At 37.8% G+C, this 12317-nt stretch overlaps 1 non-coding gene across 1 annotated transcript; it reads right to left on the minus strand.

Moving 5' to 3' along the window:
• Positions 1 to 1954: 1954 nt before the first annotated feature.
• On the minus strand, positions 1955 to 2030 carry Trnat-ugu (transfer RNA threonine (anticodon UGU)). Its single transcript has one exon. It is a non-coding gene; the product is annotated as a tRNA-Thr (tRNA).
• Positions 2031 to 12317: the final 10287 nt, after the last annotated feature.

The following is a 12317-nucleotide window of genomic DNA, read 5'->3' on the forward strand; positions in this document are numbered from 1 at the left end:
AAAGAAGTTTTAAAAGTTTTTTTCTGAATTTCTGGTTTAAACGTGTGTCACTGTTTACAGAGATAGTGATTATTTCCTTTTATTGACAATGGTCAAGAACTGACATTCTTGTAACTCTGATGTCCCAGCTAGGCTTCTTCCAGAGAGAGGGGTGCACAGGAACACATGAACTGAATAGCTTCAGAACGTACTCTTGCCTCTCTTACAATCATCATTCCAGGACTGGGGGCCTTTTGGAACAGTCCTGGGAGTATGGCAAATAAATAATGTGAATTTTCAATAACTTAGTCTGAGGTTAAAGATATATGAGAAAGTGAAGTTGATAAGGCGATTAAAAGTCAAAGAAGAACAAGGCAGATTTTCAGAAGAGTGTTTTTATGAATAGCTTCCCATTTAATTGTGTATTTCAAACATGTCTCTGAGGAATCCCTTCAAAGAAATTTATATCAATCAGGTATTGAAACACAGACAAAACTGGCTTGATTCTGTGTATGCTAAGGCTTCAGAACACTCTTTTAGTGTTTCAATAAATAATAAAGTATTAATTTAACATATGACTACTTAACTCCAGGATTTTTTGATTTGGATGTTAAGGTTAAAACTAAGACAGGCCTGTTCTGTAGCCATATAAACAAGATGAGGTGAGAGGAAGGAAATTTTAGGTGTTTTTTTATTATAGCTCAAAAGCATATGAAAAATGCAGATTTAGTTGAGGTCATTATTATTATTTTTTAAGACTTTAGGAGGCCTGTCAGGATTTTCATCTCATAGTAGATGGACTACTGTATTTGTTCAATTAAATGGGCCAAACACACTATACATTCCTCATGCATCCATTCATTTATTTGAAAACTAATCATTGACTACCAATATGAACACTTATTAGAATCTGAGGTTTAAGGACAAATGATACTTGGCATTTTTTCTCAAGAAGCACAGTTTTATTAAAGGACAACAACAACTAACTCAACAATGACAGCATTGTGCCAACAATCCTGTGATCAAGGATGTACAGGAGAATGGCAGAAAAAAAATCCATAAATATGATGTCTGAGAGAGCTACAGAACGTTCCCAATGATGAATGCGAGGTTGGTGGGATGATGGTGGAAACTGCCTGAAGTAGCAGGCAGGAATCAGGCTTGTTATTGAGACCCTGTGTGACAAGAAATGGGATTTTGATTTCATCTCGAGAGCTATGGGGAATTGCTGAAGGATTTTAAGGAAAGAAATGATTCAATCCAATATATTAGGGAATATAATTGGCAGTCCAAATATGACTGGAAATTCCAATTTCATGGAGATAGAGAATAAGCAAAGATCCACCAACTGTAATAACACCTGTGGGTCACATTTGGCCAATGGCAAATCTTAACTGATCAACAGCAAAGTGTCAGTCAGTAGGAACCCTTCTGACAGTGTAACATATCTATGTAAAAAGAACAAAAACTCTCAGCAATGGAAAGACAAAGTAAAATATCTATCTATTCTTTGGATTTTATTCTAGGGTATAAGTAGTTGGAGTAAATGGTTCAAAGTTGATTCGACCAGACAGTTTATTAGACTTTAATCCCCAGCAAATGCCCTATAGTCTTATTGTTAATCTCAAGAACTGAGAAAAACAATAACTAAAGGTGTACTGGGGTTTTAGTGGGTCATTCAAATTTAATTGCCAATGTGAAGTGCATCCAGACATGATTATTGTCTACCACAGATGCCTTGCAATTCAAGCACCTAGAGCAGTAAGTCTGCTTCAGGGAGCTTTCTTATAATATATGAGAGCTAATGACACTTCTTTTTAATAATCATGGAGGCACTTACATATTGAAATGAAGATAAAAGCTTCCAACATAGAACATATACTTGTTCAAACTATGCTCTCTAATAAATCTATTCATTTACTCAAGCAAGATATAAATTTTAAAATTTTATGAACACATTCTTTTTTTTTTCTTTTGGGGGGAGTTCTGGGGATCGAACCCAGGGCCTTGTGCTTACAAGGCAAGCACTCTACCGACTGAGCTATCTCCCCAGCCCCTGAACACATTCTTAAATTAGCATAGTAGGCAAAATTATCCAAAAATGAATTTGAACCAATAGGAACAAATTATAAATTTTATATCTTTTTATTTTTATTTAATTATTTTGTCTTTATTTCTTTTCATGTAAAAATAAATCTATACATTTACATTGTTTTAGAAGTCAATGCAAAGTAGCAAAGAATTACAGAGAACAGTGATGTTCCCTAAAGAAGCTGCCATATCAGTGCAGGAAAAACTGTGTGTCAACAGGATGTTCATTGTGCTCAAGGAACATCTAGCCAATGTTTTACCTCAACACATTCAGTTTTCTTTACCATGTATTTTAACTTAGTTAATTTCCTGATGAATTTTACCTTGTTCCCTAATTCCAATAACTCCTAAAAGTAGGCCAGAATATAATTCTCTTTGCCAGGGTCCTGTTGGAAAACCCTGGCTCCTGTGTGTGTGTGTGTGTGTGTGTGTGTGTGTGTGTGTGTGTTTCTAATTAACTTGTCCCACAATAATTCAATTACGAGAGTAGTGAGCTAAGGAGGGAGTTTCTGTAAGCTCTGATACCTTCAGAAATGTGTTGACTGAAAGTATATAACTGGAAGTGCTATGGAAGTGACAGGAATATTTCCAGTAAACCAGGCAAAGCATGGTCCAAGGAATAAGTGATCCTTTATGTTATCTGTAGTAATTGAGACTTTATGTAAAAAAGGACATACTTATTTTGGATTAATCTCTCCTAAAATACTGGCATGTATTCATTATAGCAAAGATTTATCCCTGGATTAAAAAAAAAGTTTGTTGAAGTAAAATTGACATGTCATAAAATTCATTCATTGTAAACATAAAATTCATTGATTTTAGTATACTTCCATAGTGTGTGGTTATCACCACAATCCAGGTTTAGAACATTGTCATGCTTTGTAAAGTTCATCATATGACAAATTCAACATTCTTGAGAATACTATTAGCTTATGCCAAGTCGGCCACCAGGCAGAAATAATCTATTATCTGGCTAACAGGTGGATTAAATCACCATAGTCTAGTTGTAGGAGAAAATATGGCATTTCCTTGAGTAAAATCATGATAAAGGAAGCAGAAGTCAGAAAAATATAGTTTTATCAAATAATTATGTTTATCAATGGAAGGACCCATGATTCATATGTTACTAGAGATTTATAGTTCTACTCCCATATTAGATTCATGCTCATGGAATTTTGTGTGATATATATAATTAGGCACTAAATAGATATGTGTTGTCTAATAAAATATTTATTAAAGAAATAGTTTTAATTATATAAAGTGATCAAAATAGCAGGTTTGAAACAATAGGAAGTATGACATGACTATTCAATTAATATTCTACAATAACAGAAGGGGAAAGTTTAATCTACTCAGCAAAGGGATGTCAAATGGTCACAGCATCTGACATTTCCATTAATTGGCTGCAGTAAGAAAGAAAACCACTTGCAGAGAAATAGCACTACCTGTGGACATAGTCAAATCTAGAAGAGATAGTTTGGTGATAGATGAAGAGTGCCAACGGTTACATCTCTTCTAGCATCTAGGAATGTCCTCTGGAAAACTTATGTGTTCAGCAAAGTACCAATGTTCAGAGGTGAAAAGATTGGGTTATGAGAACCGTAACCTAATTAGTGGATTAATCCATTTGATGGATTAATAATTAAATGGACTACTGCATGGTAACTATAGGCAGATGGGTGTAGCTGGAGGAGGTATGTCACTGGGGCAATGTCCTTGGCAACTGCTTGTCCCTGGTTCCTCTTTTTCTCTCTCTCTGTGTCTCTCACCACAACCCCACTGTATTCCTGCCTGCCACAGGCTGAGCAGCTTTCCTCCATGCCCTTCTGCCATGATGGTTTGCCTCATATCGGACCCAGAACCATGGAGCTGTATAACCATGAACTGACACCTTTGAAACCATAAGCCAAAATAAACTTTGCTCCTCTAAGTTGTTTTTGTCAGATATTTTGGTCACAAGTAACAAAGAGCTTACTAACAAAGAAACATTGTATTTTCCTGAACTTTGTACAGGAAACTGTATTTTCCTGTTGACTCTTGGAAACTCATGGGGAATGAGAGACTTGACTCCTCCACCTAATTCTGTACCACTCCCACCCTTGCTCACTAGCCTATTGTCATAGTGGCCCTCTTCCTGATCATCTGCCATGTCAAATTGTTCCCTCACTCAGGGACTTTGGCTCACTGCTCCATCACCAAGGACTGCTTATTCTTGAATCATGAAAGTTTGATTCTTTGTCTTCAGATTAAAATGGACTTAATGTCTGTCCAACCTAAAGTAGGAACCAAACACTGTTTTTTTCATTGTACTTATCAGTTTAGACTTAGAATCTTATATATTATTTTATAAGCATAGGTTAGAAGTAGTACAATTGAAGGGAAACAATGAGAACAACTTTATTTGGATTAAAATCATAAGGTCATCTCATAAAAATCTATTGCTAAGGTCCACCACTGCAGCACCATCTGCTGCTGTTCCATCCCTGAGTGAGGCCACTTCCATCTTGGGACACAACTGCCACTGCCATCTCCATTTTGAGATGCAGCAGCCTCTGTCTTGGGACACTGGCTGGGGCCTGCAGGCCCAGTGTCCAGTGTCTGCAGTTTTGCCACTGCTACTGCTGCCTCCGCTGCCAAATCAGGACACAGCTTCCTCCACCTGGGGACACCAACCAAGGCCTGGAGGTCCATTACTGAGGTGCCTGCAGGTTTGAATACACCCGAGTTCTTCCTGCTCGGTGTGTTAGTAGTCACCATCTTGTTGCAGAGGCAGGAGAGAACTAGGTTCTCCCCAGTTCTGCAAGTCCTGAAATGTATGGGAATGGACAGGACTGGCATCAGCATGTTGGAAGGTAGGATGAGAGTGTGAGGACATCTTGCTCTCAGCTCACCCAGACAGCTGGCCTGGCATCAACTGTGTTCCCATGGACCACTGGGGCCAGCACTTGTTGACCCCAGCACCAGTCTAGTCCCTGACTCCCTCCCCAATCTGGCATCCACTGATCCCCTGGTACTGCCAGGTCTGGCATCAGTCTGGCACCCAACAGGGCCCTCCAGCTCCCCAATCCCCAGTCTCCCAACCCCTCTCTAGACATCAAACCAGCCCAGTGCTCACAGCTACATGGCTGACCCTCAGCTGTCAGCACCTGGTCCTGATTTGCCCAATACAGAACAGCTCTCTGCGACAGGTACACAGGTCCCAGGGCTCAGCACCCAGGATGGCCTGGGAGAGAAGTGCCTGAAGCCGTAATAGGAGCTATTTGGTTTAAGGCTGTATATTGTTTGCTATGGGTGCTGTTAATATTGATCTGTCCCTTAAACATGAGGTACTGGACATCTTCAGGGACTCTATACATAAAGGGTAGAAACTGCAGTACCTCAGATCCACACTGCTGGATGGGAAGACACACAAATAACGTGAAAAAAACAAGGGAACAAAGCACTTCAAGCAAACCAAGTTGCTCCAATAATAGAATCCATTAACAATACAGTAGAACAAATGTAAGATAAGTTAAGAATGTACATGGTTAAACTGCTCTGGAACATAAATGATGTTGTAAAGAGTAAAATTAGAGACAAAATTCAGGAGGTGAAAGATCACTTCAATAAAGATATACAGATTATGTAAAGAAACCAAGCAGAAATCCTCAAAATGAAGGAATCAGTAAACCAAATTAAAAATTGAATGGAAAGTATCACCAACAGACTAGACCACTTGGAAAACAGAATCTCAGGCAATGAAGACAAAATATATAATATTGAAAATAAAGCTGACCACACAGAGAAGATGATAAGAAATGATAAACAGAACATCCAAGAATTATGGGATAACATAAAAAGACCAAATTTAAGATTGATTGGGATAGAGGAAGGCATAGAGATACAAAACAAAGGAATGCACAATCTTTTCAATGACATGATATCAGAAAATTTCCCAAATCTGAAGGATGAAATGTAAAATGAAATACAAAAACTTATGGGACCCAAAATGTACAAAATTATAATACACCTACATCAAGGCATATTATAATGAAAATGCCTAGCATATAGAATAAAGATAGAATTTGTTAAAGGCTGCAAATGAAAAGTATCAGATTACACATAGGGGGTAACCAATTTGAATTTCAGCTGATATCTCAACTCAGACCCTCAGTGCTAGGAGGTCCTAGAAAAATATATACCAAGTTCTGAAAGAAAGTATATGCCAAGCAAAAATTTCATATCCAGAAAAATTAAGCTTAAGATTTGAGGATGAAATAAAAACTTTCCATGATAAAAAAAGTTAAAAGAATTCATAACTAAAAAGCCTGAACTACAGAACATTCTCAGCTAAATATTCCATGAAGAGGAAATGAAAAATAAAAAAAAGTGAAAACAAGAAAAGGGAACAACTACACTAAAGGAAAAGACAATCAAAGGAGAAACTAAGTAAAATTTAAAACCAGAAATAAACCAAAATGAATGGAAATACAAATCATATCTCAATAATAACCTTGAACATTAGTGGCCTAAACTCATCAATCAAAAGACACAGACTGACATATTGGATTAAAAAAAAAACCCAACAGGACGATCCAAGATGGCGGAGGAGAGGGGACTGCATCTCCAGTCACTCCAGAACCCAGGATTCAAGAAGGGGAGGCATTGAGAGACTCGGACTGAAATAGAGCCACAGGGTGAGTCTCCCCCACTGGGTGAAGCTTGGCCTGGGTGGCAGGCCCGGATAGGGGCAGCTTTACAGAGCAGGACAGCTCCTGCTAGCTCCTCAGAGAAGACTGCCCAGTGAGAGCATTTCTACACAGAACCATCCACCAGTCCTGCAGTCAGCGGAGAGCTCCGACCCACAGGCAGCCTCTGGTACCAGGGCAGGGCAGCCAGAGACTTCTCCAGGCGGCCATGCCCCCTCCGGCCACAGGCTTTTTCCACAGGGGGATCCAAGATGGCGGACTACAGGGTGACTGCATCTCCAGTCGCTCCAGAACCCAGGATTCAAGAAGGGGAGGCATTGAGAGACTCGGACTAAAATAGAGCCACGGGATGAGTCTCCCCCACTGGGTGAAGCTCGGCCTGGGCACAGGCCCGGATAGGGGCAGCTTATCAGAGAAGAGCAGGGCAGCTAGAGTCTCCCCCAGGTAGCCCTGCTCACTCCAGCGGTGGGCTCCTCCCACACATCCAGCTTCTCGGAGCAGGCCACCAAGTGAGAGCCTTTCTGTACAGAACAAGCTCCAAGCCCTGGAAACAGTAGCAGGCTAGGGGCAGCTTGCTTCAGAAGCACTGCATTTTCAAGTTCCTCCAAGACTTCAGGCTAATGAAGGCTGGGAGGTGATACACTGGAAATCTACAGGGACACTATAAGCCAATAGAGGAAATCTGCAATATCTCAGGGTCCCATTGACATCTGACCAATATGAGAAAACAAGGGAAGAAAATGTCCCAAACAACTCTAGATACTATATCAATAAAACCCAATCACAGCACAGCAGAAGAAATGTCAGAAAGGGAGTTCAGAATGTACATAATTAAAACAATCAGGGAAGCAAACGAGGAGATGAAAGAGCAAATGCAGGCATTGAAGGAGGAGAGGAAAGGGCAAATGCAGGCATTAAATAATCGCACCACTCAACAGTTAAAAGAGCAAATATGGGAAGCAAGAGATCATTTCAATAAAGAGTTAGAGATATTGAAAAACAAACAAACAGAAATCCTTGAAATGAAGGAAACAATAAACCAAGTTAAAAACTCCATAGAAAGCATAACCAATAGGATAGAAAACCTGGAAGACAGAACCTCAGACATTGAAGAAAAAATATTTAATCTTGAAACCAAAGTTGACCAAACAGAGAAGATGGTAAGAAATCATGAACAGAATCTACAAGAATTATGGGATATCATGAAAGGACAAATATAAGAATTATCGGGATTGAGAAGGCTTAGAGAAACAAACCAAAGGAATGAACAATCTATTCAATGAAATAATATCAGAAAATTTCCAAATCTGAAGAATGAAATGGAAAACCAAGTACAAGAGGCTGATAGGACTCCAAATATACAAAATTACAACAGACCCACACCAAGGCACATTATTATGAAAATACCTAACATACAAAATAAAGACAGAATTTTAAAGGCCACGAGAGAAAAGAATCAAATTACATTCAGAGGGAAACCAATAAGAATATCAGCAGATTTTTCAATCCAGACCCTAAAAGCTAGAAGGGCCTGGAACATAATTTACCAAGCTCTGAAAGAAAATGGATGCAAATCAAGAATCTTATACCCAGCAAAACTTACTTTCAGATTTGACAACAAAATAAGATCCTTTCATGATAAACAAAAGCTAAAAGAATTTACAAAAATTAAGGCAGCATTACAGAACATTCTCAGCAAAATATTCCATGAGGAAGAGATGAAAAACAACGATGCAAATCAGAAACAAGAGGAACTAGCCTAAAGGAATAGTCAAATAAAGGAGAAACCAAGTTGTGTCAGAAAAAAAAAAAATTAGCCAAATGACCGGGAATATAAATCATATCATAATAATAACCCTGAATGTTAATGGCCGGAACTCAACAATCAAAAGACATAGACTGGCAGATTGGATTAAAAAGAAAGATCCAACAATATGTTGCCTGCAAGAGACTCACCTCATAGAAAGAGATACCCATAGACTAAAGGTGAAAGGATGGGAAAAAACATACCATGCACATGAACACAGCAAAAAAGCTGGAATATCCATCCTCATTTCAGAAAATGTGGACTTCAAGCCAAAACTAGTCAGAAAGGATAAAGAAGGACATTACATGCTGCTTAAGGGAAGCATAAATCAGCAAGACATAACAATCATAAATATCTATGCCCCGAACATTGGTTCATCCATGTACATCAAACAAATCCTTCTCAATTCCAGAAATCAAATACACCACAACCCCAATGATACTAGGTGATTTTAACACACGTCTCTAACCACAGTATAGATCTTCCAAACAAAAATTGAAAAAGAAACCATAGATCTCAATACACAATCAACAATTTAGACTTAACAGACATATATAGAATATACCATCCAACAAGAGCAAATACACTTTCTTCTCAGCAGCACATGGATCCTTCTCTAAAATAGACCATATTTTATGCCTCAAAGCTACTGTTAGCAAATACAAGAAGATAGAGATACTACCTTGTACTCTATCAGATCATAATGGATTGAAATTAAAATAAATGACAGAATAAAAAACAGAAACTTCTCCAATACCTGGAGATTAAATAATACACTATTATTTGATGAATGAATAACAGAAGACATCAGGAGGGAAATAAAAAAATTCTTAGAAGTAAACGAGAACAAAGACACATCATATCAAAATCTCTGGGACACTATGAAAGCAGTACTTAGAGGAAGATTTATTTCATGGGGCACATTCAACAAAAGAAGTAGAAATCAACAAATAAACAACTTAACACTATAGCTCAAAGCCCTAGAAAAAGAAGAGCAGACCAACACCAAAAGTAGTAGAAGACAGGAAATAGTTAATATCAGAGCTGAAATCAACGAAATTGAAACAAAAGAAACAATTGGAAAAATTAACAAAATAAATAGTTGGTTCTTTGAAAAAATAAACAAAATTGATAAACCCTTAGCCACACTAACAAAGAGAAAGAGGGAGAAAACTCAATTACTAAAATTCGGAATGAACAAGGAAACATCACAACAGACACGAGTGAAATACAAAACATAATTAGAAGCTATTTCAAAAATCTATACTCCAACAAAACAGAAAACCTCGAAGACATCAACAAGTTTCTAGAGACATATGAATTACCTAAACTGAATGAGGAGGACATACACAACTTAAATAAATCAATTTCAAGCAATGAAATAGAAGAGGTCATCAAAAGCCTACCAACAAAGAAAAGTCCGGGAACAGATGGGTTCTTAGTTGAGTTCTACAAAACCTTTAAAGAAGAGCTCATTCCAATACTTCTTAAAGTATTCCATGAAATAGAAGAGGAGGGAACCCTCCCAAACTCATTCTATGAAGCCAATATCACCCTGATACCTAAACCAGACAGAGACACATCTAGGAAAGAAAATTTCAGACCAATATCCTTAATGAACATCGATGCAAAAATTCTCAACAAAATTTTAGCAAATCACATAAAAAACATATTAAAAAGATGGTGCACCATGATCAAGTGGGTTTTATCCCAGGGATGCAAGATTGGTTCAATATCAGGAAATCAATAAATGTCATTCACCATAGCAACAGACTTAAAGTTAAGAATCACATGATTATTTCAATAGATGCAGAAAAAGCATTCAATAAAATACAGCATCCCTTCATGCTCAAAACACTAGAAAAAATTGGGGCAGTGGTAACATTCCTTAACATTGTAAAGGCCATCTATGCTAAGCCCATGGCCAATATCATTCTAAATGGTGAAAAACTGAAAGCATTCCCTCTAAAAACTGGAACAAGGCAGGGATGCCCCCTTTCACCTCTTTTTTTCAACATTGTCCTTGAAACCATAGCCAGAGCAATTAGACAAACCAAAGAAATTAAAGGGATACGAATAGGAAAAGAAGAACTCAAACTATCCCTGTTCGCTGATGACATGATTATATATTTAGAGGAACCAGGAAATTCCACAGAAATCTCTTAGAACTCATAAGTGAATTCAGTAAAGTAGCAGGTTACAAGATCAATGCTCATAAATCTGATGCATTTTTATACATAAGTGATGAATCTTCAGAAAGGGAAATTTGAAAAACTACCCCATTCACAATAGCATCGAAAAAAAATAAAATACTTGGGAATCAATCTCACAAAAGAGGTGAAAGACCTCTACAATGAGAACTACAGAACACTAAAGAAAGAAATTAAAGAAAACCTTAGAAGATGGAAAGATCTCCCATGTTCTTGGATAGGCAAAATTAATATTGTCAAAATGGCCATACTACCTAAAGTGCTATACAGATTCAATGCAATTCCAATTAAAATCCCAATGATGTCCCTTACAGAAATAGAGCAAGCAATTATGAAATTCATCTGGAAGAATAAAAAACCCAGAATAGCTAAAGCAATCCTCAGTAGAAAGAGCGAAGCAGGGGGTATTGCAATACCAGATCTTCAACTCTATTACAAAGCAATAGTAACAAAAATGTCATGGTATTGGCACCAAAATAGACAGGTAGATCAATGGTACGGAATAGAGGACATGGACACAAACCCAAGTAAATATAATTTTCTCATACTAGACAAAGGTTCCAAAAATATGCAATGGAGAAAAGATAGCCTCTTCAACAAATGGTGGGGTTGCAAATTAGTGCAGCCACTCTGGAAAGTAGTATGGAGATTCCTCAGAAAACTTGGAATGGAACCACCATTTGACCCAGATATCCCACTCCTTGGCCTATACCCAAAGGACTTACAATCAGCATACTACAGAGATACAGCCACATCAGTGTGCATTGCTGTTCAATTCACCATAGCCAGATTGTGGAACCAACCTACATGCCCTTCAGTTGATGAATGGATAAAGAAACTGTGGTATTTATATGCAATGGAATATTACTCCACCATGAAGAATGATAATATTATGGCATTTGCAGGCAAATGGATGAAATTAGAGAATATCATGCTAAGTGAGATAAGCCAATCTCAAAAAACTAAAGGATGAATGATCTCGCTGATAAGCAGATGAGGACATATAATGGGGGGTGAGAGGGGTTAGCGTTAGGGTTAGGGTTTGGTTTAGGGTTAGGGATAAGGAGGGTGGTAAGAATGGAGGAAGGAAGGACTGTATAGAGGGAAAAGAGGGGTGGGAGAGGTGGGGGGGATGAGAAAAAATAACAGAATTAATCAAACATTACCCTATGTAGATTTATGATTACACAAATGGTATGCCTTGACTCCATGTACAAATAGAGAAACAACATGTATCCCATTTGTTTACATTAAAAAAAAATGACCATAGAATTCCTCACAAAGGAAAAACAAAACAAAAGAAAAAAAAAAAAAAAAAAACCAAAAACAAACCCAACAATATGCGGTATCCAAGAGACTCATGTCACAGGCAAAGATATCCACAATCTGAAGGTGAAAGGATGGGAAAAAACATGTCACTCACAAGGACTGTGTAAACAAGCAGGGGTTTCCATTGTCATATCAGATAAAGTGGACTTCAAGCCAAATTCAATTGGAAGGAACAAAGAAGGACATTTCATGCTGCTTAAGGGAATCATATAT

The sequence above is a fragment of the Sciurus carolinensis genome, chromosome 4 (assembly GCF_902686445.1).
Source record: "Sciurus carolinensis chromosome 4, mSciCar1.2, whole genome shotgun sequence".
NCBI classification, from domain to species: Eukaryota; Metazoa; Chordata; class Mammalia; order Rodentia; family Sciuridae; genus Sciurus; species Sciurus carolinensis.